This window comes from Dermacentor silvarum, chromosome 9 (genome assembly GCF_013339745.2).
Source record: "Dermacentor silvarum isolate Dsil-2018 chromosome 9, BIME_Dsil_1.4, whole genome shotgun sequence".
In the NCBI taxonomy this organism is placed as follows: domain Eukaryota; kingdom Metazoa; phylum Arthropoda; class Arachnida; order Ixodida; family Ixodidae; genus Dermacentor; species Dermacentor silvarum.
Window position 1 is genome coordinate 71,576,197 of NC_051162.1, and position 26,921 is coordinate 71,603,117.

General features: G+C 46.0%; 1 long non-coding RNA gene across 1 annotated transcript; it reads right to left on the bottom strand.

Annotated features, from left to right (window-relative positions):
• Nucleotides 1–346: 346 nt before the first annotated feature.
• Nucleotides 347–19,405, bottom strand: LOC125940013 (uncharacterized). The gene is made up of 4 exons (XR_007463239.1): nucleotides 19,213–19,405; nucleotides 14,772–14,869; nucleotides 2,333–2,441; nucleotides 347–528 (listed from the first exon to the last, which is right to left on the bottom strand). It is a non-coding gene; the product is annotated as an uncharacterized LOC125940013 (long non-coding RNA).
• Nucleotides 19,406–26,921: the final 7,516 nt, after the last annotated feature.

Below are 26,921 nucleotides of genomic sequence, written 5' to 3' on the forward strand. Positions count from 1 at the left end.
TGGCTGTTGTCAGGTCCGCACACAATGAGATTAAACTGTGCATTCTTCTTCAGTATTGAGAAATGATTCAATACTGTGCCACGGTTGTCCCGATATCCATCTGTGGACCCATCTCCCAGATGGGTCCACATTTCTTATTCACGCAAGGGTAGACAAAATTATCGCAGCTATTCTTCCTGTCCTGCTGTGCAATGAAAATTAAACTGGTTGCATTGGGACATCGTTGGTATCAGTGTTGCAAGCTAACGCTGCAAAGCAGTAGAGTTGAATGCAATCTGTTTTAAATTGAGACCTTCTTTAGTGCTGTTAGAGACAAAGACAGTCAGAAATTTAGTTCTATTATTGAACGTGTTTATTTTGCTATGTTTCCTTCATTCATTTTGAACCAATCTTCACTCTGTGGTCATAGATCCTCGAATTCTTCTGTAAACTTAGCTTCATGAACAAGCATAAACTGGGCAGCAGTCAGGATACGGGCCAAGTGCACCGGGATTCTTGCGACATAAAGGATCATTGTTGACTGGGCATCTGCAGTGATAATAACATCTTGTGAATGATCGTAAGAGTGGAATGAATGCTAGAGTGATGGCAGCTTTCCTTCCTGCTCGGGATCCTGGCGAGCATTAAGTATTAGATAGTACACATTCACTTATCAGAGCAGGAACATGAATGTTAAAGTTAGTGTATGTACCGTGTGAATTTTGAACCATTCAAAATTACCTCTGTGTTTTAAAAATGATATCCACGTAAAGGTTTAGCGCTCGCTTCAGCACACTGCAGTGACTAGCACAGTCATCTTGGAGTTCTCAACATGATTTGACACATCTACTGCCTTCACATATGTACTCCAACAGGCAACGATGATGTCTTACGCTTATTGCGTGTGGTTCAACTTAGGTATCCCAACAGGCAAATGCAATTTTGGCGACACCAGCCAGGCTTAAGATTTTTCACACGTGATAAAAATTAATCCGGAGCCCTCCACTACGGCATGCCTCATCATCAGAACTGGTTTTGGCACGTAAAACCCCAGAAAAAAGAAGAAAAAAAATTGCCGGAGATTGCTAATACACGTGGGTGAAAGGTTAACAGACAATGAAGCCAAGAAAAGCATAGATGAAACTAGCTGTGCTTGAAATTAAAATTTACAAAGTAATCAAATAAAGGCAACACAAAATATATGAACAAATAAAAAGCTGCTGTTAGGATCCGAACCAAGAACCAATTGTATTTGGCCTTATATGTTTGTGATTACCAAAAGACCGACACCCCTGGTTTCTCTCCGCATGCTCATTCCACCTGCAAGTTTATAAAAGGCGCAAGAAAAAGCACGAAATCACGTATGTCTATGTGTACAGGATATCCTTCATCGCATAGAGCCAACATTCAGTCGCATTTCCATGGGCACAAGGTTACGTTACCTAAACAATACGTTCTATGTGCTCGCAAATAAATTGAATAATACAGCGGCCCGTTGGCATTATACGCACTGAAAGGACTGTAGCTTTGTGTCCGTGTTCTACGAGTGCAAGGAAATGCAAGTAGTTCAAACCATTTGCCATGGAAGATTTTGTAGCGCAATGCAAATTACGTTTGGGCCACACGATGTTTATCAAATAATATTTTTCCTTGTGTGAGTAAGTATTTTAGCATTATCATTCATATTCGGATATACGCTTGAAAGATACGGTAGACAACTAGGGTCCTGAATCTTTTGTTGAATGCACAAGGTCTTTTGTTCAGTAGCATGTGCCCTTGGGCGTATAAAAATAGAATGGAAAGACCTAATACTTCAGTTTCTGAAAATATAACATTGTTATAGCCAATCGTATTATTAACTTAATATATATTAATTAATATGTAATTAATGAATTAATATATTATAAATTGTATTATTAATAATAATGAGTCACCTGCGAGTGAAGTATTGTTTGGTCCAACATCAGCGTCGGGATAACATAGTATTGCGGAACTGCTTTGACGCATACTTTGACTGAAAACCACGGGACATCTACTACATGTTTTCATAACATAACATTGATTTCATTGAGAGTTAATATAACCTCGGTGACATGATGCGCATTGGCAACTTTCCTTTAAATGAACGCAGTCGTAATTATTTTACGGCATTTCCCCTACATACGCAACGTAAATCAATATCAAGAATATCTGAATTTAGTATTTATAACATCGCATGGTCAGAAAGAGTAGCATCAAGTATTTAGCGTCTGCTCTAAATATTCGAAGTGCCGAAGCTAGTATTTTGTACTGAAATAAGTAATACAACAACAGCTATACTTGGTGTTCCTTCCTGGAAAAAAAACATTCTTACCCTTCTGTCCAGTAGCTTCCATATTGACATGTGTACTCCACACAGGGATCACTGGAGTTCTTCACTGTTCCGTTGCTTAGAAGAGTGCCATCTGGAAGCGTGCAGTCATCTGCGAGTGAAGTATTGTTTGGTCCAACATCAGCGTCGAGACAACATAGTATTGCGGAATTGCTTTGACGCATACTTTGAAAACCACGGGACATCTACTACATATTTTCATAACATAATATTGATTTCATTGAGAATGGTTGTAAATAAGACAAACAAACATATATCATAATATCAACCCTGCTTCGGAAGATAAAGTGAATTTAATTTTATCCTTCCTGAAAATGACAAGATACCAAGTTCGTTAAAATATATTACCTCTTTTGTTGATAGGACCTATCAGATGCCTAGAAAATAACTGGTGACCTTAATAAATCACCCGCAGTGGTTGTAATAACTCCTAGCCACACCCCGCAACACAGCGATCGCGAGTCATTACAGCGCGCTTGATATTTTGAAAAATACGCAGGGTTTTCTGCATGATAAATGTCATCAAAAAGAAACTTCCTCAAAAAACCTGGCACAACTTACACACAGCGCTTGACTATAAGTAGTGTGGGGCCCGCTAGCATATAATGAGCTGTAAACGGTCCAGCAGCAGCAATTATGTACTGCGGCCCACTACTTCGATAGCTGCACTATTTTTGCACATTTATTTCACTAAAAAAGCATCTAATTTATCTGAATATCTTCTGTACTCGATAAAGTCCATACTAATAAGTGCTGTTCGTTGTTTATTAAAATTAGTTATTCATGGTAAATCCCACCAAGCATCATGAACATTTATTTTATTTTAGAGAAATACTGCAGGCCACATGGTCCAAGCGGGTGGGCTAATATACAAAGCAGGGTACAGCAATAAACAACATTATTGAAAATAGTAACGATGATAACGGAAGACAAAATGACAAGTGACAACATACGACAGAAATATACGCATCAGTAAATTGCGTAAATAAACAAATAGTAAATAAATAAAAGCAAATACTACCTGTAAGTGGAAAAACATAAACAATATATACACCATCACACACAAACAACTAATTAGAAAATAAAACAAGAAAAAAGGTGCATAGAAAGCAATTGATGAGGCAGCATTCAACTATCCAACTGACAACAGGCAGTAATGTGACAGAATTGCCTAGTCGGTAATTGTTTGTTGTAAGAATGAGAATTCATACACATTTCTTCTAGGAAAGTAGGATTCAGAGAAACCCATTGTGTATTAAGAGTGCGGGAAAACGTATTAAGATAAAGATGGGTAGGGTGAACGGTTGAGCCCGATCTTACGATTAATCGACAATAACAAAAATTTGAAACAGTGAACTTTGCGCCGGAATAATAATGAATGAACAAGGTTAGATTCTACAACTGATGAAGCAGAAAATTGGTGACCGTATAGAGGGAAAATGAATTGCATAGCCCATCTTTGAATTTTTTCAAGAACCTTAGTGTTTGCATTTGTTAATGGTTCCCATATAAAATGCTAGTGTAATCTAGTTTAATCCTGATCAAATACTCATATGTCAGATGCACAAAATGGGCTAGTGAATGCGATTGTACTGTAACCTATCATGCCCTAAACAAGTTACTCGTACGACAGAGTTAAGGCTCCTCAGTTTCCACATGACCTACTAATACCCAACTGCTGTACTTATACCGATATCTTGTATTACTCACTTCTACTTACAGTATAGGTTCTTGTGTTCTATATAGACCCAAGATTTTCGAATTCTTGCACCATGAACAAGGTTTACAAAAAGCGGGTCGATTTATTTCAATTTATTTATTTTCCTCCTGCAATTCGTACCCAAGGCATTATGGAAGGGAGTGTTCAAATAATTTTATTAATTTTTACATAATTAGCTATTACTGTTTTAAGAAAAGGATTATATATACAATAAACCTGAAAGTTGGATTACTTGAATATACACTGGTAGTTTGTGCTGAGTGAAGCTACTGCTGATCGTTGATGACGACTGCCAATCCGGGCAGGTAGTTCCAGTCGAGCGGTGTTCTGATGATGAATCGATTCAGCTCATGTTTTGGTTGGACAGTACATAACCCTAACTTTGTTCATGCCAATAGAATTCTTTACCTACATCAACAGTTTCGGGCATATCTATCTATCTATCTATCTATCTCTCTATCTATCTATATATCTATCTATCTATCTATCTGCCTTACTCTCTCTCTCTCTCTCTCTCTATATATATATATATATATATATATATATATATAAATTGCAATGACGTGGGATCGACGAGGACGCTTTATCAGTCGTCAAGAAAACAAACAACGTCTTCTTCGTCTCCACGCTTAACCTAAAAGCCCACGCTACTTCAACCTTGTCCCCACTAGCACATACCCCGGGCAATATAGTTGTTCCATTGGCTCCCCCCGTAGAAAAAAATCATCGTCCCAATGACAGAGGCTTGGCAAACTGCGATGAAGAAAAAGAAACTGCGCAGTCTTGTTAGTCTTCATAGAACGACTTCATACGAAGCACGTGAACGACCTCGGGTAAATGCCGTCGGCGCTTTGAACAGTGAGAGCCCCCCGTAACGACTTCGTAGGTGTCGTCACTGATGCGTCGAAGAACTATGTAGGGCCCGAAGTATCTGCGCAGGAGCTTTTCAGAGAGCCCACGCCGACGAATAGGTGTCCAGACCCACACTTTGTCGCCGATGTTGTATGTTACGGGTCTGTGCCGAAAATTGTAGCATCTTGTGCCACAGTCCTGTTGTTCGTGGATTCGCCAACGCGCAAGCTGCCTAGCTGCTTCTGCTCGCTGTGTGATCTCTTCAGCACCCGTCTCGTTGTCATCAAATTTAAGAGGGAGCATTGCGTCTAATGTTGTCGCAACCTCACGGCCGTACACGAGGCTGAAGGGTGTCTTGCGAGTGGTCTCTTGACGAGCCGTATTGTATGCGAAGGTGACATAGGGTAAAACCTCGTCCCAGTTGTTGTGCTCTACATCGACGTACATGCTTATCATGTCAGCCAATGTCCTGTTGAGTTGTTCCGTCAGCCCGTTTGTTTGAGAGTGATAGGCCGTGGTCTTCCGGTGGGCGGTACCACTTAAACGTAGAACGATGTCCAAAAACGTGGCCATGATCGCAGTACCTCTGTCCGTGATGACTACTGCCGGAGCGCCATGTCTTAAAACAATAGATTCAAGAAAAAATTGCTCCGCTTCATCTGCTGTTCCCCTATGCAGAGAACCTGTCTCGGCATATCTAGTGAGATAATCCGTCGCGACGATTATGCACCTATTGCTGGTAGTAGACGTTGGGAAGGGGCCCAGAAAACCCATGCCTACTTGTGCAAATGGAGGGACAGCTACTTGAACAGGGTGCAGGAGGCCGGCTGGCTTGACGGAAGGCGGTTTGCGGCGCTGGCAATCCAGACACGTCTGAACATAATGTTTAACGACTGCAGCAAGTCTCGGCCAGTAGTAATTATGCCGAATCCATGCCAATGCGCGAGTGTAGCCAAGTGCCCAGCGGTCGGCTCGTTGTGGCAGGCGTGTCATATTTCACGTCGAAGCGATAATGGAACAACGAGTAAGTATTTGCTGCCCCTAGGGGAGAAGTTCTTCTTGTAGAGTACGTTGCGGCGCAAGCAGTATGATGCCAGCCATCTTGCGAATAGCCTCGGCACGCTGTTGGTCCGTCCTTACAGGTGATCAATCAGCGGCAGCAATTCAATGTCATCCCGTTGCTGGCGTGAAAGATCGGCAGTGTCCACGAGTTCCAGAAAGACCGTGTCGTCGTCGTCTTGTGCTGCCGTCTCAACAGGACACCGAGAAAGGCAGTCGGCATCGGCGTGCCGTTTTCCTGACTTGTATGCGACAGTAAAGTCCAACTCTTGGAGTCGAAGACTCCAAAGTGCGAGCCGGCCGGAAGGGTCTTTCAAATTAATCAGCAAGCAGAGCGAATGGTGATCGCTAATAACGGTGAAAGACCGACCGTACAAATTCGGACGAAATTTCAGAACTGTCTATACCATTGCGAGGCATTCTTTTTCAGTGGTGGAGTAGTTAGCCTCCGCTCGGGACAGTGTCCTGCTGGCGTAAGCGATCACCTTTTCGCTGTCATCCTGCCATTGCACGAGCACAGCTCCCATATAGACCGACATTACTAGCGTATGTATGCAATATCGTCGGGGCGTCTTCGTCGAAGTATGCAAGCACGGGAGGCGCTTGCATGCCTTGCTGGAGCTGGTGAAATTCCCGCTGCTGGTCTTCGCCCCAAGTGAAAGGGATATCTTCTCTGGCGAGCTGTGTTAACGGCCACGCGATGCGTGAGAAATTCGCAATAAATCGCCGGTAATATGCACATAGTCCCAGAAAACGTCGCATGGCTTTTTTTTTGTCTGATGGGGTCGTGAAATATGCGACGGTAGCAATTTTATCCGGATCAGGTCGGACTCCTTGGTTACTGACGACGTGACCGAGGAACTGGAGCTCTTGAAAACCAAAATGGCACTTTTCAGGCTTCAACGTGAGACCGGCAGATCGTATTGCTCCAAAAACAGTTTTCAGCCTTGGTAAGTGTTCGTCGAACGTTGCGGAAAAGACAATCACGTCATCCAGGTACACTAGGCATGTTTGCCATATGAGTCCAGAGAGCACAGTGTCCATTAGACGCTGAAATGTTGCTGGCGCTGAACACAAACCGAAGGAAACTACCTGAAATTCGTAAAGTCCGTCAGGCGTAACAAAGGTGGTTCTCTCACGGTCTCTCTCATCCAATTCAATCTGCCAATAACCGCTTTTCAAGTCCATTGAGGAAAAGTAGCACGCGTTTCGCAACCTGTCCAAGGAATCAGCAATACGTGGCAGTGGATAAACGTCCTCCTTTGAGCTTCCGATAGTCTACGCAGAAGCGCAGGCTACCGTCCTTCTTTTTCACTAAAACTACAGGTGACGCCCAAGGACTATTAGATGGTCGAATAACGCCTACTTCGAGCATCGTCTTCACTTGTCTTTGGATTGCCTCGCGTTCCTATGGGGCCACGCGATAAGGGTTTTGTCGAATAGGTCGGGCGTCGACATCAGTAATGATGCGATGTTTGGTAAGTGGCGTTTGACCAACTCTTGACGCAGACGATAAACAGCCCTGCTACTTGTTGATGAGCTGAAGAAGACGGTCTCGCTGAACGGCCGTTAACGTCGAACTAACGTCTACAATAGGCGCAGCTGTGGGGATCGTAGATGTCTCCTGCGCTAAGTGGCAGTCTTCTATGGTTATTACTTCGTCGAAATAAGCGACAGCAGTGCCTCTCACGATGTGTCGCCGCTCCTTACTAAAATTCGTCAGCAAGAGTTCGACGCTTCCGTCTATTACATTGATAAGTGCTCTGGCAATGGATATGCCGCAATTCAGTGCTAGCGCATTGATGTGTTCGGCGACTCCAGTCCCATTCTGCAGGCTGTCACAGTGCACGGGCACGAGAGAGCAACTCCGCGGCAAAAGTATCACGTCGTCTGCAGCTATACGTAAGCGACGTTGTGGATGCTCCTCATGGGTGACATTATCCGAGTTCGTGGCAAACGTGATGCTTCCGTCGCGGATGTTAATCACGGCACCTTACTCACGCAGGAAATCCATCCACATTATAAGTTCCTTGCAACACTCAGAAAGAATGACGAGGGTGGCGACGAAGGTTGAACCTGCGATTAAGAGTGGGGCTGTACATTTCCCGACAGGTGTCATCAACTGACCTCTGGCGGTTCTTATGTTTGGTCCGTGCCATGGCGTCTTCACCTTCCTGAGTTTGTCGGCGAGCTGTAAGCTTATGATTGAAAAATGGGAGCCAGTGTCAACAAGAGCGGCTACTTGGTGGCCGTCAATGCGAACGATGAGGTTGGCGCTGACGACATGGGTCACGTCTTTCGTGAGTCCGTCGTATTCGTCGTTGCATTCGCCGTCTTCTCCGTGTTCGTCGTTGCATTCGTTGGAGTCTTTACATCGTCGTACGTCGATAATGGGGGATATGGAGAACTTCGAGTACTGGCAACTTCACCCCCGGAGGTCGCTGCGTTTAGTTTCCCCGTGGCGGGCTAGGGGACCTGCCCCTAGTGACGTCGGCAAAACTGCGACGAGTCGGTGAATTGTAGTGCGCAGGTGATGGCGAAGGAGAACGTGATCGGGGAGTCGTCGTATTGTCCGGCTGGATTTTCACAGAAGCGTTGTAGGCGCGTCGACCGTCATACGGAGAATAGGCACAGTTGGCTGACAGGAAAGCTTGGGTATTGGCGGCGTTATAGGTGTTCCATTTGTGGCAAACTCGATAGACGTGTCCAGCTTCGCTACAATGGTAGCACACTGGTTGGCGGTCGACGGTACGCCACAAAGCGGTTTTCCGACGCTGATAGTTCGGTGGCAACTCTCCATGGGGCCAAGGATTGGTGTGCGTGTGGCGTAGATACGACATTGTGGTGGCGTGATCGGCGAGGTTGGTAGAGTCGACGGGGGTGACGATATTGACTAAGTTTGTAGCGTAGGTGATGGTCTAGTTGTGAGTGTCAACGGCGTCGAAGTTACATTGACTGGACGGCGAACAGCCTCCGCATAAGTAAGGCGCCGCGGCGCGTTACCACAATCTGGCGATACAAAAGCTTGCCGGACTTCTTCCCGGACCACATCAGCTACAAAAGATACAGTTGGCGCCGGTTCCGTACCCGTACTCACAAATCCGCGCTGCCGAAGCTCTTCTCGCACAACCTCTCGGATAACTTCACGCAGAGGCTTGTCGTCACTTGCAGCCAGAACGGAAGTGTTCGCCGCCGAGTTACTCATGTCATGCTGGCGGTATCGTTGCTCTAGGGCCCGTTCAATGGCTGTGGCCTCTTTTGTGAACTCCTCCACTGTTGTCGGTGGATTTGCTCACAAGGCCGGCAAACAGTTGTTCTTTCACTCCCCGCAAGAGATACCGCAGCTTTCGCTCCTCTGGCATGTCAGGGTCTGCCCTACGGAAAAGACGGGCCATGTCTTCTGAGAACATAGCAATGCTTTCATTGGGTTTTTGAATGCGGATTTCGAGGAGACGCTGCGCATTTTCCTTCCTGTCGATGCTTGTAAAAGTATTGAGCAGCTGTGTGCAGAAGTCGTCCGTTTCTGAATCGCTGCCTTACCGGCCGCTTTCGTGAGGGGGGGAAGTTAGTGTGAGCGCTAACTGTGCAGTTCATCATCGTCTTCACGTGTATATACCCATCCTCATAATCACATCATCATTTTGTCGGATTGGTGTTCGTGGGCTGTCTCGCGCTGTGTGAGAATCAAGAGCTCTGCCTTCGTCCCGGGCGTCGTCTCACAATACATATATATCCTCTTAGATAGACCGAGTAACCCAAGTGGGTAATTGCTTCGGCTACCGTAGGCGTGTGCTCGTGGCCATGATGCCGTCGCATTCATTTGACTATTAACAGAGGAGCTGTTTAAGCCGACCGTTATTCCGTGCAGAGCGAACAGAAAATGTCGGCCGATCCTGGCGTTTCTGCAGCAGGCGTTCAAGTGCAATAGCACATACCCCAGTGAACTAACAAAGGTGGCTAAGCTCGAGGATAGTCCGTCGAGGGTACGTCACAAAACCGCCACTTGGCGTTGACATCAACATGCGTCGCCTAGCAACGCTCCGCCCCAGCTGCGCCGACCGCGCCGAGCCTTGCCACAGCAACGTGAGCCGTGACGTCATCGCACGCGCCGCATCGCTTCGCCTTAGCTTTGACAAGCCATGACGTCAATGCGCCGTGCGGAGTATCCCGAATGTCGCGCCGCCTCAGCGGCAGCGAAACCTCGGCGAGTCGCAGAGTATCCGCAGAGGATCAATTACACCGGCGACTTGAGAAGGTGGCGCCACGATTTTCGACTCGCGACCAAAAAGCGACTGACGGCGACCGATGTGACCGGCACCGGCAAGCCCAGTTGAGCGCGACCTGCAACTTGCAATCGCGGAGATTACCGTTCTCAGCGAGAACGCTAGGAATCTACGCAGTTCGCGCGCACTTCGCCGGCACTACGTATTTTGTTTCGCGCTCCGGCAACAGCAATGGATTTTCATTCGAGCAAAGTGGAAGACGTCATCCCTGTGCTGATGTGCTCTGCCGTAGGGTCAGCTGTGGGAGTGCGGAAGCCTCCGAAGAAAACGGCGACCCTGGTGGCTGCACCCATGGCTCTTCTCACGAGAAGTGGCCGGCCACGCAAGCCGTCTCCTGCCCGGACTTTGCGCGCATGACAAGGACTATTATTGAGAATAAGTTGTAATTTCTAGTTCGCGTTGCGTGGGAATCGGTGCATAATAATAAAGCGAAGCTGTTCACCCGTTGTTCGCCTTTCGGTAGTGTGGTAATCCGAAGAACGGCAGCTGAAAAAGGGACTTGTGTTGTGCTTTCGCGCGTTGCTTTTTGCTTCCAGCTAATTCCACCGCGTGCATTCGATACGTTACTGCAACCGCCTGCGTCCCAGCATCACTAGACAAGACACCCATCACCGACCTGCAGTCTGCATGGCGGCGTGGACATTGCATTTGGCGTGATGCAGGAGGACGGCGCGGCGCTGATTGTTTGAGCAGCTTTGCGACCACAGTCGCGCGACTGAAAAACCGAGCAGCGAGCGACAGACCCAAAATAGTGGCTTTTCAAGAAAAGTGACCATTAGCGACTGGTCGCTTTGCGACCAACTTGGTGGCGTGACCGCTGTCAGTCGCAGGTGTGAATGAGCCTTTACGAGCCCGCGAAACCGAGTAAAAGCGTTTGAGCGTCCGAAAGCGTCCCGATAGCCTAATGACCAAGTGTTCTCTGCTCCTTGGGCTGTCGATGATTCCGTGGTGGGCGTGCACAAAACGTGGCCGAGTTTTGAAGCATAACCTCGCAAAAACTTGCCCAAACAGAGATGAAGCTAGGTGGGGTCGCCAGCTTCGCTGTTTGCCAAGTCTTCGCACCACTAGTCTGAAGTGGCCCCTAATTTAATTGCGAAAGCGTTAAGGGCCCCATGTCGCAGAAAATCCGCCGTCGGCGTCGGCGTAGGCATACGCGTCCGTGGCATAATAAGTTCACCCCGAACCACCCCGATCGTGCAGGCACTCCACGTGGCGCTGGGCGTTAGTGAACAAAAATTGCATTTCTCAAAACAAAATCCGGCAGTAAAATTGTAAAGCACGACCTAACTACAACCTGCAGAAATGATAGCTTGGGATTGTAATTTGAATGTACGAAAAAACATAATTCTGTTACGAGAAAACTTAAACACAAACCCCTTTTCAAGCATTTCTACCATAACAGCGGCGCGCTTGGGCAGGTTACTTGCGAAAGCCCCATCCAGATGGCGCTCGCCTCCACGACAGCGTAAAATGGTAGCGGCGCGCAGAGGCGAAAGTGGAAAAAAAAAAAAGAAAGCCACAGCTGCCGGGAAGCCTGACAAGCATTCAGGGATCTTTGAATACTAAAGCGTCCTCCAAATTTTGGACACGCACGCGCCTCGGGGCAACAGCAAACAATTATAGGATAATAAAAAAGGTCCCAGGGCCTTCACAATTTGATATCAGAGAGCTTATATTGCCCCTGTGAAATGTCTTCCTAGCAATGCATTTGTGTTAAAAATGAAGCCGACTTTAGGGGAATGGTGTAAGCTTGGTCCTGGTAATTTGGCTTTCCCACGTTGTGCTTTGCAGCGAAGCCTACTCATAAAGAAAAATGCGATGCGAACGGGACTCGATAACACTATCGCGTTCCGCTCTTAAAGGCAAAGCTTAAGCGTCCTTCAATTTTTTTCATCCCATCTTCGTAATTCACCCCTCATCACGCGGCTGTTGTCACAACGCAATTGCAAGGCCATTGTTGTCACGCCATTATGATCACGCAGTTGCCATCACACCGTCGTGGTCATGCTGTTGTCGTACAATCTTCGTCAGTTCAGAACATAGCTTCATCTCATATTCCTCATGTCCTCGTCGTCATGCCGCCTTCGTCGCTCTGTCAACATCATTCCTCCTTCACCATTCCCTTCAGTTCTGTTGCTGTTTGCGTGCAATCGTCTTTATGCGTCGTTGTCATACCGTCGTCATCATGCATACTTTGTCATATTATCGTCGTGATTCCAGTGTGGTTTTATATTCGTCAAATGTTCAGCTTCTTCATTTTATTGTCATCATACAACCTTCGTCACGCAGTCGTCGTAATGACGTCGCCTTTATAAAGTCGTGGAAAAATCACCGTCACGCCATTGCCGTTCTGCACCCAGCACCCTCCTGCAGTCTCCACGTCGTCGTTATCATACCCCATTCGTCATTTCATCGACGTTACTTCTTTTCTTTATTCTATCGTAATCACGCTGTCATCCTTTGATTCTGATTATGCCACCACTAGAGCACTGCCCGGGCCCGAGCCCGGCCCGGGCTCGGGCCCGGGCCGGGCTCGGGTTTTTTGACGCGGGCCCGGGCCGGGCTCGGGCTTTCTGCGAGTTATTCTCGGGCTTCTCAACTCTGAAAAACATGTATTTTTCGGTCTCGGGCCGGGTTCGGGCCGGTTTCGAGCCGGGCTCGGGCCGGGCTCGGTAAAGGGGTGGCGGGCCGGGCTGGGCGGGTAACGTAGATTATTTCCGGGCCCGGGCCGGGTCTCGCCATAAAAGTTTTGATCGGGCTCGGGCGGGCCGCCCAATGTAAAAACGGGCCCGGGCCGGGCCCGGGCCGCAAAAATCGGCCCGTGCAGTGCTCTAGCCACCACTTTAGATCCCTCAGCACAGTGTAGTTGCCAGCATCGTCATATTACCAGCGTGGTTCCATAGGCATCACTCCTTTTTTATCGTTGCAGCGTCGTCACTGAGCCGCCGTCGCAAAGTCGTCATGTCGTCATGCATGGATATATGACCGACGCTGTCGAGACTGCCGAAGCAAAGGGTGGCTATCTCCGGGGCACGGTATGTTGCACATAGCTGAGAAATGAAAATCTCGGAATCACCCCTACAGGTGTTCAATCAAAGATGTCTTCAACAATACTGTGTGTCGCTACATTGTTTCAACGCTAATCACTTTAACGCGTACAGTCATCGAGAAATGGCTTTTGCAGGAATTTTGTATGGAAGTAATGTATACCTGGCCCCTGTAGTTAGGAGGAATGATGCGGACACATATATTTGGAATTAGTTCAAGCGCATGAATTAAATTCTCATAGCTGATATCCTCTACACAGATGCGGCGTAATGGAGCTTTCTACGAATAAATATATTGTAAATTAGATGTTTTAGTGACACAAGTGTGGTGAAAAAGTCACAGCGGATGTGCATTCCAGCATGCGACTGGTGTTACTGATTAGGCAACTTATGTGAAAACACCAACTTAAAGTCGAGATATGTACAGTTAAGTATCGGTAAGAACTAAGGGACTCGAATTGAAGGTTGTTAAGAAAGGAAGAAGTCTCGGAAATACGTAGAACACTATAGAATTAGAATTAGATAGCATCTAATTTAATTTACCAGGGGGGAAGGGTTGCACGTACTATAAAAAAATGTAGTTTTTCAAGGCAGTAATGTCGTTTAGATATATATTTCGGGAATGATAAAGCAGTCGTCTGCGAATAGTCGCATATTAGAAGAGACACATGCGAGTCCGTAATGTTAATTAAAAACAGAAGAGGACCCAAAAGGAACCCTGCTTTAACCAGAATGAACAGACCTAATGGAGTGCTGTGTCCCTTAGCAGTTACAAAATGGGAGGAGGTAAACAGGAAATGTTCAGCGTACTTATTGAGGTATTTATCAAAGTAAATATGCTTAATTTTATTAAGTAGCAATTTATGACTCACTAAACCATTCTAAACCTGATTTCTCCAAGAAGCTTGCATTTTCATAACTAAAATTTTCAATGAAGGTATAGAAAAACTAATGAAAACTGCTTACTTGGCCTGGACAAGTGGTCAAGATTTAAATATAGTAAAGGCGTGCATAAACAACAAATACTATGATAATATGAACATGATATATGCCTTCTTTTCAATTATATGAGGCAGCATATGCTTATGAAGCACATTAATTGTGGGGAGAGCTCTACTTCATGTTGCAGTGAGGTATTTTATTTGTTTATTAGAAAGATTGGGTAAGAAAAAAATACTGTTTCCTTGTTTACAGTTTTTGAAAATAAACCAGAAAATCGCGAATTTTGCGCTGCAGACAAGACATTCTCTGCCGTTTCGCTTTCTGAAAGTACCTATGGATTTTACCCCTTGAATAAAATTAAGCAGACAGTGGAGTACCCTTAGTATAAACAATGCAGATCCAGTTAAAAGTGGTTGGATGATAACGGTTAAAAAGCGTATTATCTGCAAGCTTCGTAGTTCCCACTGTAAAAACATTATTGCGCGAATATCTAGTAGAATGTTAGAATTCTGACTTACACTCTCTGTACTCGCACGGAATGGTCTTCCACAGCAATGACCCAATAAAGAGACTGAAGAACATTCTTGTCTTTCTTGGGGTAGTAATATTCGAACACCTGAAGTGGTCGATATTTTTGATGATCCACTGATGATGCACGGGCCGCGTACTACGCCACGCGCTCCCGCCCGGGCTGTTGGATCTGGAGAGAGAGAGAGAGACAAAACTTTATTTTGATGGGGCACGGAGAAGCGTTGATCACCGTGGTGGGTGGAGCCTTCAGTCCAGGGCCCCAGCGGCGGTGGCAGCACTTTCGGCTCTCTGCGGTGGGGGCAGAGTCCTTCCTCTCTGAACTGTGTTTTCGCGGCATAGATCGCGTTGACGTGAGCGGCGGGACGATGGGCAATTCGCTCACTGCTGCTGCGGCGCTCACTACAACGTTTTGACAGCGACTTTCCGCGGATATTGAGTGAGATCCGTTCATGTATGCTTGTGCGTGTTAATTTAGTAAGTATGCCTTTGGTTAGAAGTTTATACGTCCGATAAAGCTACTATCATTACTTCGTATATCTGTCCACTAGATTGATATCGCAATCGATGGTTCGCCTTAATAAATAACTAATTATAGGGTATTACGTGCCAAAACCACGATCTGATTATGCGGCACGCCGTAGTGGGGGACTCCGGAAATTTGGACCACCTGGGGCTCTTTAACGTGCACCTAAATCTAAGTACACGGGTGTTTTCGCATTTCGCCCCCATCAAAATGTGCCCGCCGTGGCTAGGATTCGATACCGTGACCTGGTGCTCAGCAGCCCAGTACCATATCCACTGAGCAACCACGGCGGGTGCTTCGCCTTCGGGCAAAACTGCGACTTCTTATTTCATTCAATTTCATTTCAATAATGTATATTATATTGAGTTGCATTATTCATTACAAGCAATTTCCCCTATGCTATCCTTGTTTTTATTGTTGCAGTCTTCTAATATGACTCTCTCTCTCTCTCTCTCTCTCTCTCTCTATATATATATATATATATATATATATATATATATATATACGGGGTGGTCCGAGTTCATTCGACAGTTTTTTTTTTTATTTAGGTGCTTAGATGTACGTTAAGACCACCTTTGCAGTAGGGTTATGCAACTACAATGTAAGTAGAATCCAGAGAAGAAACAAGCGTATGTTCGAAAATTATGTAATGCCTAACATATTCACAATCAGAAAGCCATAACAAACCACTTGAAATCGCACTTGCCTTTTAATGCGACGGCATTATTTGCTCGATTACACGAAAATTCGGCTGTGTTTTCGGCGGTGTGACTGAATGACGGTACCGAAAATGGCCGATGGCAAAGACTAAAACCACGTCAAAAATACTCTGATTGACGTCAAATTTCTCAGTGAGGTTCCTGGAAACAAAGGAAAATAATGCCTTTGAAAATGAAATAAGGTAAATTTCGGTCTGGGTGGAAATCGAACCCGGGCCTCGAGGGTGCGAGAAGAGCACTCTTCCTCGACGTCACAACGGCTCCATTCTTGGGGTAGGCTAAACGTGTGGCCTAGTGCGTGCGTCGTTAGGCACTTGACGACGCAGCCAATGAGTCGAAGGTGTGGCCACGTCATGAGTGTAAAAAAAGAGGGTATGAAAAAGTTGTCGCAGTTTCACCCGAAAGGCGAAGCATCAATTGCGATAGCAACTTAGTAGAGAGCTATACGGAGTAAGGATAGTAGTTTTATCCGCTGTACAAACTTGGACATGCAGCAGCACCGGCAACACACAGCACTGTTGTCGACGCCGTCGGCGTTTTGCCCGCGTTCGCACAAAATGCGTGCGGCGTTGGTGACTGTTGCCGGAGCCTCTGATATAAATAGGCACCTGGTGCCGCAGCTAAACGTCGCCTCCCTTCCCTGCCCCCCCCCCCCCCCCCCACGGCCTTTCGTGCGTCAGAAGAAGGCGCGTTTGCTCTACATATATGGTGATTGTAAAGGAGGAAAGAGACGCCTACTGCTGCAGCCCTTAAGGGAGCACGGCACAGAACGCGCGTTTGTTCTCCGCCGTGCATTCACTCCCCGTGAAAGCGCGCGTCCCTCGCACCCTTTCACTCGCACATACAGCGTTCGGCGGCGCGCGGCGACGATTTCATCTCCATTGACGTCATACGGAACCTCACGGCGACGGCGACGGCGACGGCAACGGCGACGGCGACGGCAACGGCGACGCCGACGGCAGAAATCTGCTTTGGAGTGTCCATATAATTGCTATCGCAATAATAAAAAATCAGAGCCCTTCCACTACTGTGAAGATGGAGGCCAGTGGAGCTGTCACTATGCTGGGTCTGCTATAGTGAATATTGCTATAGTGTATTTGTATATTATCATTATTTACTATATTGGGCGCCTCCGGCATCTTCGTCAAAGAGCAAGGACACCGGCGTGTTGTTTTCGCCCGGCGCGATGGCCAAGTAGTGCGTTTGCTGTGCCAAGTCCGCCCCATCGTCGTAGACTAGCGTATGAGCCACAGCGTTCATAGCCGCGGCACACTGCACGGCTTCGTCAGGATCCTGACGTCCAGATCCTGGAAGATGGGGTTAAACGAGCGTCCGTCCCATAGCGTGTCCAAAGGGCAACTGCTGATAACAGCGTTAACGCGATCTCTACGTTACGATACAAGGGGCACAACGATTGGTGGGACGTGTGCCGCCGAGTATCGCGACACTTGTGAAAGATGCATCGGTGGTGGCAAGGCGTATAACAATTGGCAATCCATCATCCGTTTTGACACCGGTGCTACGGCACAGCTGGCGGGAAAGTGCCATGCATATGGCGCTGAAGGAAGGAACGAAGGAAAGAGTGGAGGAGCAAAGGCAGGGAGGTTAACCAATTTAGCACAACCAGTTTGCTACCCTAGACATGGGAGCGGGATGGGGGAGAATGAAAGATGGGCATAGCACAGCACACACATCGTCATTCACAGTCCGTCACTCTTGCGTGGTACGTGACATCACTGTCACAGCCGCTTGTCCAAGCCCGTTTCTTTCAAAAACCCAAGTAGTCCCTTCGTCGCCTTCAGCTGTGATGTCTTCTGTGAACGACATGTGAGAACCGTTTCAACTGACATTGGCCTATTGTCAAGGCGTGCTAGAACGAACGCCAGAGATTGTCTATGAACATTAAATTCAGGACAGTCGCATAGAATGTGTTCCAGCGTCTCCTCGCAAAGAGAGGCATTGAAAAGAGCGTTGTCTGCCATTCCAATGAGAAATGAATAATATTTCGTAAATGCCACCCCTAGCCATATGCGATAAAGCAGAGACCACAAGCTTCGGCGGAGACCAGTTGGCATACCTAGATGCATCCCACTGGGCAGGTGGTATTGACGATTGCTCCGGTTGGTCTGGCTGTTTATTGTGCAGCATAAAGAGAGCGTGATCTCCTGCGCAAGCACTCGAAGTCTGCTAGCTGCGTCGGACCGTGAAAGTGGCATGGCTTCTTCCTGTGTGTCTTCAAGAGCTGCCCGAGCGGCATTATACGCGCCTTCGTTCCCTATGACGCCGCAGTGACTTGGCAACCACTGAAACGTCACGTGGTGTCCTTTCTCATGCGATGTATGGAGTAGGCATCTAATATCGAATACGAGCTGTTCGTATGGCCCGCGACGCAGAGATGATAGCACAGATTGTAGGGATTCCTTTAAGTCACTGAAGATTGACCATTGTCGAGGTGGTTCCCCATTGTCTAAACAAAGTGCAGCGCGCAGAGCAGCTATATAGTTCCGCAGTTGTCGATGTCGTTGGGTAGGTCAGTCCTAAAGCTGATGGTAATAGCTCTCGCTGGGATATCCACAGCGCCGGACGAACACTGGAGGTTTGTGGAACCATCAGTATAAATATGTACGCTGTCCGTATACCTCACGTGCAAAAGAAGCAGACACTGTTGTTTCAGCGCAGGCGACGAAAGCTCAGATTTTTTCCCTGATTCCTGGTACACTGAGAAGTACTTTGGGCTAATAAGAGATCAAGAAGTTTGTTGATATACTTCCAGTCTACTTACTTCCGTTGCCGATCGCAATCTCCTGGAATCTAGCCTGTAACAGGTTCGCTGCAAAACATATTGATGTCCAATTGAATGCCGCTGAGCGGTCCTTCGAGTTATGCACTGCTGGCAGGCAAGCGAGTGCCTTGAGACGCTTGGTGCGTTTTCATTTGGCTTTACCGAGACGCAGTTAGAACACATGCGAGAGCTTGAGCGCAGAAGGAACGCGCAAAAAAGTCATTTTACTAAAGGGACTTTAATGCTTTCGTATTCCCACCCATAAGCAATGTTAATTGTCTCTGCCAATTTTTTTTTCAGAATGCGATAACACTGTCACTGAATACACCGAGAAAGAAACCGCTCATCCATGGCACATTCGTAGCTTTTGAGCATAGGAAAATCGGCTTAAGTTCATCACTTACCTACAATTCGTGCACAGAGAACAAGGAAAACAGCTCCTGATAGACGTTTTATATCTGTTCAGAGAAATAATTCTGTTCTCCCATCATCGTCTTAAGTGCGTATGAAACCATGACGTGTACCGGAAAAAAGATTAGCATAAGTCACTTCTTAATTTAAGAAGACAGCCTAGTTCGACAGTTATTCTCTCTGGTAAAGCGCTCGTTTGATGCGTCTTCAATGTCATTGTGTATACGTATGGAAGTGCAGGGGTCAGAATTCTCATTATTTAGAGGCATTTATTAGTGCGATTCCATAGACTGAAGCAGATTTATTTATATTTTATTGTGAATATACCAATGAACCGCTGTGATAAATGTTTCACACCAACTTGTTCACGCGGCTTTTTTCTACAGTCAAACTTAACCTCTTATAGGTGCCTTCGAGCTTGAAAAATAATACAAGCTCGTGCATGTGACATTTACCAACTTCGTGGTCGAAAGAAATTGCGGGCAATAAAATTTAAGCTTTTATAAGCTTCGAGTCAATTGGTCGCAATGCTAAATTTTCTGCAGACGTTTTCCAATCACATAGTAGAAAAATATTTGCGTGCTACGGGCACGCATACACTGAATTCGGTAAAACTTGCCGGACAATCATCTCATAACTGTTAAGTGCTTGGAGTTAAGCTTTACTTAAAGAACGTAATTCTGTTGCAGCAATGTCCATGACCTTATTTGTATCTAATGTGTTTGTGGAATTCGTATAATTTCATTAGTGGCACAAAAGTATGCTTGCTGCTGCCCAGAAGAGAAAGTATTCACAGTCTAAACGGACTTTAGCATGGTTTCCGAGGTATGTCGTGAGGATGCTCAAGATGGGCAGGTGCTTAAAGAAGTACCAGGGGCAATTTTGCTCATTTTCGACATCCAATTCGGAAGGAAAGAAGTGGTCGATGACACAAGCACTCGAGATCTGGTAGCAAGGTTGCTTTGGTGTGTGCAGGTAGGAGGTATCTGCACAATGTCGTGGGCGGGCTTCATGAAATTGAGGATTAACGTATTTTGGGATTTGCGACGGTCAACGTTGAAGACCCTGGTGACGATCAGAGAGAGGCGTCTTGTTTTCATCTTTGTCGTAGCATGCAAATAGAATCATGTGCGCAACCTGAACCAAGTGCAACACCCTCCTTCCAGTTAAAAAAATCATCGATAATTACGATACTTCCTAATGTGAATTTTGAGCACACCTCCATACGGAGTTTTATTTTACGATATGTTGGCTGGTTCAGATAATCTGTCTCGTGTGGACATTGCAAATGGAGCGAGTGTGGCGCGACTGCCTCGCTAATCGGGAGATCGCTGCAGACAGCACGTTAGTGACTCCCAGGCGCGATTCACAGCAGCCGCCGCATGCAGACCTTCTCTCATACAGTGCTTTGTTTCCATAGATTTCAGGGGCAGTGGGCTGGTCAAGCTGCATGTGGCAGCTTTTTTCCCTCCGTCCTCCCATCTAATATGTATGATTGCAAATAGAGTTATTATTATTATTTTTGTTGTTATTATTATTATTAGTAGTAGTAGTAGTATTACTATTATAGATGATATCAGTGGACGCGCTCGCCGCATGCCACGGTGAACAGGTGACGGCGCGCTGCTCTGTAGCCAGCCCGTAGCGGCCGTCGCCACAGAACCCGTCTGGCGTGGCACTACGATTGTCGTCTCCCGCTTACGCCAAACCCTTCTCCTCCGCTTCCCGCCTCATTGTTCCGGGGTACCCTCCTCCTCCACTATCCTTCTCGCGCTCTCTTCACTTTGAATTCTTTCATCCTCCGCTGCGCTCCATGTTCGCTCTTTCATCCTTCGATCTGCTCGTTGGCTCGGTTACGCCGAGGGACGACACCAACGCCGAAAGCAGGAACGGGTGCCTAAGAGCTGCGCTATAAAAGTTATTCACGTTGATTTTTAGCATGTTGCTGGTAGATGAAAAATCGTGTGCTGTCATTAAATTGCGATAGCAAATATATGGACACGGCTGGCGCATTTCTGCCATCGCGGAAGCTGTTGGTAGGCTACCCCGGCGGCTGCTGCGTAAGGCGCGGCCGTGCGCGGCTGCGCGCGCCGTATATTGACGGCTATCTGCAATGGGGACTTCGTCCTATTGGTTGAAAGCGATCTGCGATAGCTTCGTGTGCGCCGTGTTTTCGCCGCTTCGGTCTCGTTGAAGCGAGAGGCAGAACGGAGGTCAATTTGCTCGCTGCTGCTGCCGCACTACCTAACTCCAGCGTTTTGACAGGAGCTATCCGCGGTCATCGAGTAAGATGTTCTCATGTTTCCTTGTGCACGCGTGACCACATGCTTGTTAATTTAGTTAGCAAGCGAGTGTTTACAAGTTTATACAGCCGATAAAACTACTATCCTTACTTCATATAACTGTTTACTAATTTGCTATCGTAATCGTTGCTTCTTCTTTCTGGCAAAAGTGCGACTTTTCGTAGCAATTACGGTCATGGGCACAAGTGAAATCAGAAAACTGTATGAAGGTAATAAATATTCCCGTCAGGAAATGTTTTATATGTGTACTTGGGTGATTTATGCTATTTCTACATTTCGATCTCTGATTCTGTTTCCACGCGTACTGGTATCCCAAGCACTCTTAAGATTGATGTCATCGCACAGTATTAAATCTCCCAAAAATATTCGCTTCTTCATGAGCAGAAACTAGCATACGTGCGTATGAAGAAAACGCTGCCATTTTCATGCATTTAGTTAGGTGGGAATTTATGGACTGTGTCGCTCTTTATTTAGCATTTACCACGTGATAGGCAGCGAAAATGTCAGAAGCAAGACGTCAAGCCGGTGGCAGATATGACGTCCACGATGAACGTCCCACAGAAATGAACCTTCTGATGCGTGACTTTTGTGCAAATTGAAATCGCATTATCATATCAGATACATTGTAGGTCTTCAGTCGTCGGTATGAACGTTACTCTTAAACGGTTTGAGCTGTAACTTCGTTCACATGCTGCCATTTTCTCTTGTTTCAATACACTAAAGAAATTTGGAATTTTTTAAGGAAAACTCTGTTTTATGCATTGAAGCACAAAAGTAACTGGAACGCCAATACATTTCTTCGGACAATTTGAAAATTAATATACCGAAACTGGTTCAGTCCTGAGAAATCGTTCCAAGTGGATACGCCTTGCGAACACAGAGGCTGTAGTTGTAGATTGAAAGATGTGCCGTAAAATAAATAATGAAAAAGTTAATTAGCGTAATTATGTTATGTATTCAATTCGGAAATTTAGATTTCTCGTTGAAGTAATGGCCGCCTAATCGAGTAGTTTAGAGCAAGGATTTTTATTGTGCTATCTGCCACAAGCAATTTAAAAAAATTTGATGCAGCTAAAATGAAACACCCTGTATATATACTGTACTTATAGTAGTCGAAGATGAGGAGGAGCAACGCCCAAGCCGCGTGTTGGCAGGGCAGGCCAAGACCTGCTGGGCCACGCCGTCCCCATATATATTATATTATATTATATATATATAATATACCGTGTGACGTCCCACACTTCCATTCATAAAAGGGGGACCCGTCCCGTAACTCACGCAGTGCATTCTATGTCGGCCATGGCAGACCGCGGTATTTAAAGACACCAGACAAACAGCGTGAATACAATGCCCGACCATGTGTGGTGTCTGATACAGCTTTTCTGGCAATTCACGTTCGCAGGGCGGGATGGCGGCCCATTTTTTGTGCATCCGCAACATTGCACAGAGTGCGCAAATAACGGGTGATGATAAGGGTTGTTCTTGAAGAACAGCTGTTCAAATTTGGTGAAGCCGAGTTTCTTCGCCGCTGCTCTACGCGGTACGTAGAGCAGCGGCTCTACGTACTGGTGCATAGCTTCCTACAGCCAGAATAACGCCCAAATTCTGTTTGCCTGAGTTGAGGCTCGGTGCTTGTGTGTACCTCGGGTGTCATTCATGAATTCGAGGCTGCCATTTATGCTCTTGCATGTGCACTGTCATAGTTGTTTTTGATGTGTGGCAAAGCCAGTGTCAAGCAGACACAATTTAGTATTTTGTTTGCTCATCTGTTTTGTTTATATCAAGTACGATGTATTGCGTGTGCGGTATATCATATTGTACTCTACGTTCATACCATAGTTGTACGTGTGCATTACCGGTGAATAAGTTTTCTTGTCAACTTGCCGGCTTGTTCTCGTTTTCAGTGGCAGGAATTTCTCGTTTGAATGCCTGGATATTCTCGTTTGGGTACCCGGATAAAGGCCTGTGGCTGTTGGCTTAAGGTCATTTGAGGGTCGCCGACAACGGGAGCTAAAATCAATTCATGCTTAAGAGGAAGAGTCAACCAAAGGTCGACGCTAAAGAAGGCAAAAGGGGAAAAGCTGCTGGAGAAGATGGAATAACAGTCGATTTATTAAAAGATGGAGGAGACATCATGCTTGAAAACCTTGCGGCCCTTTATACGCAATGCCTCACGACTTCAAATGTACCAGAAAGCTGGAAGAACGACAACATTATACTCAATCATTAGAAGAGAGACGTTAAAAAATTAAAGAATGATAGGCCCGTTATTGCTTTCGGTATTGTATAAAATGTTCACCAAGATAATTTCCAATAAAATCTGGGCAACAGTTGACTTCAGCAAACCAAGAGAACAGGCTGGCTTCAGGAAGGGATATTCTACGATGGATCATATCCATGTCATAAATGAGGTAATAGAGAAATCTGCGGAGTACAATGAACCTCTCTATATGGCTTTCACAGATTATGAAAAAGCAATTGATTTAGTACAGATACCATCAGTCATCGAGGCATTGCGTAATCAAGGAGTACAGGAGGCACAGGTGAATATCTTGGAAAATATCTACAAGGATTGTACCGCAACTTTGGTGCTCCACAAGAAAAGTTGAAAGATACCAAGAAAGAGGTCAGACAAGGAGACACAATCTCTCCAATGCTATCTGTATCCTTAGAAGAACTATTCAAGCTCTTAGACTGGGAAGGCTTAGGACTGAGGATCAACGGCGAATATCTCAGCAACTTTTGGTTTGTAGATGACATTGTCCTATTCAGCAACAACGGGAACGAATTACAACAAATGATTGAGTACTTTAATCAAGAAAGTGTAAGAGGGGTTGAAGATTAATATGCAGAAGACAAAGATAATGTTTAATAGTCCGGGAAGGGAACAAGGATTCACGATTGCCAGTCAGCCTCTAGAGTCTGTAAAGGAATGTGTTTATCTAGGTCAATTACTCACAGGGGATCCTGATCACGAGAAGGAAGTTTACAGGAAAATACAATTGGGTTGGGGTGCATACGGCAGGCATTGCCAAATATTGACTGGGAGTTTACCATTGTCGTTGAAAAGAAAAGTGTACAATCATTGCATTCTTCCGGTGTTAACATATTGGGCTGAAACTTGGAGGTTAACAAAGAAGCTCGAGAACAAGTTAAGGGCAAGAGCGATGGAACGAAAAATGTTAGGCCTAACGTTAAGATACAGGAAGAGAGGGGTGTGGATAAGAGAACAAACGGGGATAGCCACTATTATAGTTGACATTAAGCGGAAGAAATGGAGCTGGGCAAGTCATGTAATGCGTAGGACGAATAACAGGTTGACCATTAGAGTCACAGAATGGATACCAAGAGAAGGAAAGCGCAGTCGATGACGGCAGAAAACTAGGTGGGGTGATGAAGTTAGAAAATTTGCAGACGCTAGTTGGAATCATCTAGCGCAAGACAGGGGTAGGCAGCGATCACAGGGAGAGGCCTTCGTCCTGCAGTGTACATGAATAGGCTGATGACGATGATGAAAGAAGGCAAGGTAGACGTACATGGTTGTTGAAATCAATCAACAATAACATGTTGAATACGAAGTCACCATGTGAGTCATGCATATGGGCGAGACAGGTCTCGTGAACTTTGACTGTTATCTTGACGTTGGTGTCCCTTTATTTGGTGAGAGGAGGTTCGCGCACGTTGGCACTCTCGCTGTCCATCGGGTGCTCTCAGCCTCAATGCGCTGACATTTCCTTTCTTCGCGTTGACTGGTGCCTTGCGAGGTGGTGGCGTGTTGTCTTTACGAACTCCTTAAGTTACGTTCAAAGCAAGGTATATGTACGTATAGTAGCAAAGTTACCATAGAAGCCCATACGTCCTGCAATGACGGCTTGTGAACGCGCGGCAGTGCCATCTACATTTCGCTTGGCCAGCTTCTCGGCGGAAAAAAAGTTAAAATTTGCCGTGCCAGGCTTGTTGCACCAAGTAGTCTACTGCATCACGTCCCATCACATTGCATATACAGAGCACATAACTAGGCAAATGAAGCTTAGTAACCTAACAAAGTATGTCTTTTAAACACTGGCGCTGCTACGTAATGTTCTCCAAGCACAGGAATTACGAGCTGTCTAGACTTGACGCTGTGCTCCAGCTGCTTCTTTCTCGATTTTACATGGGAGGTGATAAACAAGCCATTAGCGACCATTTTCCTGCCGTCGTTAAGCTAACCTCTCCACTCCCAGTCATACCCTCTTGACTGCCACGTTGGAAACTGCATCTAGCTATCTGGTCTCAATTCACAGAGAAAGCTACCCTTCAGAACGAGCTTCTTCACCAGCTAACAATAGAAGAAATAAATGACAGGTTTACTTATTGCCTACTCTCAGTAGCAGAGCAACGTATTCCTCAGTCCACGCGACTAGTAGGAAAAAACCTCAAACCCTGGTGGACCAGTGAGTGCACAATTGCTAAAAAACTGCAAAACAAAGCCTGGTGTATCTTCAGGAGGTACCCAACGCAAGATAACCTTCTGGCCTTCAAACAAGCTAAAGCTAAAGCAAGGTGATGATGATTGTTGGAGTTTAGTGGCGCAAGGGTCAGGTATGGCCAAAGAGCGCCATGACAGTATTAGTTCGCAGTGAAGTGTTGAATTGAGAGAAGTGGATGTGACATAGCTGTAAAGGGGCCTCAAATAATCGCTGTAAAGTGCGTAAAATCTACACGGAATAAGATAATGGCAATGACTAGTGACGCGTACTATAAACGTAAAAGATGCATTGCTAAACAATGATATGATATACAAGATATGTCAGATATAAAAACTGACAAAAAACACTACTACCGAAACAGAGCCCTTGAAACACAAGGGCCTGGAGGCATGTGTTTATACAAAACTATCACAGCGGCATCCTCTTGAGAGAGGATGCGCTACGAATTTGTTGGGCTTATAACATGCAGGACCAATTCGTTTAAGAAACCGAGGACTGCTCTGGTGTTAACCAGCGGTTCTTCACCAATAAACATCATAGGATGAAGAGGGATATGATAGTGATATGCTACAGGGAAATGTTTCCTTCTCTCTACTTCGGCTTCCCGACACTCCAGGAGGACATGGAGGACGGTCAGCCACGCACCACATCTACCACAGGTTGATGGTTAATCACCTGTCAACAAAAAACTGTGGGTTCCGTACGTGTGTCCTCTTCTCAGCCGACTGAATAGGACGTCAGTTCGCCGTGTTTTCGTTACGGGGGGCCAGAAACCTAACTGTGGTTTAATCAAGTGAAGCTTATTACTTGTTTCAGCATCCCACAAGCGTTGCCAGTGGCTTCGCAGTTTCTTTCGCAAGAAAGGTTTCAGATCTGTTACAGGGACAGCAGCTGTAGGTTTAATAGCGTGCGATGTTATTGATGTAGCTA